Genomic DNA, 381 nt, shown 5'->3' on the forward strand with positions numbered 1-381 from the left:
GACACCATTCCGCATCCTTCTCAAGGAGATTCGACAATGGCCGGGCCATTTTTGCATAGTTCTCGCTGTATTTGTGCATGTAGTTGGCAAGGCCAAGCCTCCTACAAAAGTCTTTTTGGATATTTGAATCCGGCCAGTCCACAAAGGCATTGACCGTAGAGGGATCCGCTCGAGACCACGCTTCCCGATGAAGCATCCCAAAGAAGAGATTTCTTCGGCGCTAAAGATACATTTGTCTGCATTAGCATACAGCTTATTCGTGCGCATGCACTCGAGCACCGCTCTTGAATGAAAGATGCGGTACTCTTCATCTGTCCTCACGTGCTCCGCACGACTGTGGACGAAGATGTCGTCGAAGTATGTCTGTGCATATGCCCGGTG

This window comes from Plasmopara halstedii (assembly GCF_900000015.1).
Source record: "Plasmopara halstedii genome assembly, contig: Scaffold_1561, whole genome shotgun sequence".
NCBI lineage: Eukaryota > Oomycota > Peronosporomycetes > Peronosporales > Peronosporaceae > Plasmopara > Plasmopara halstedii.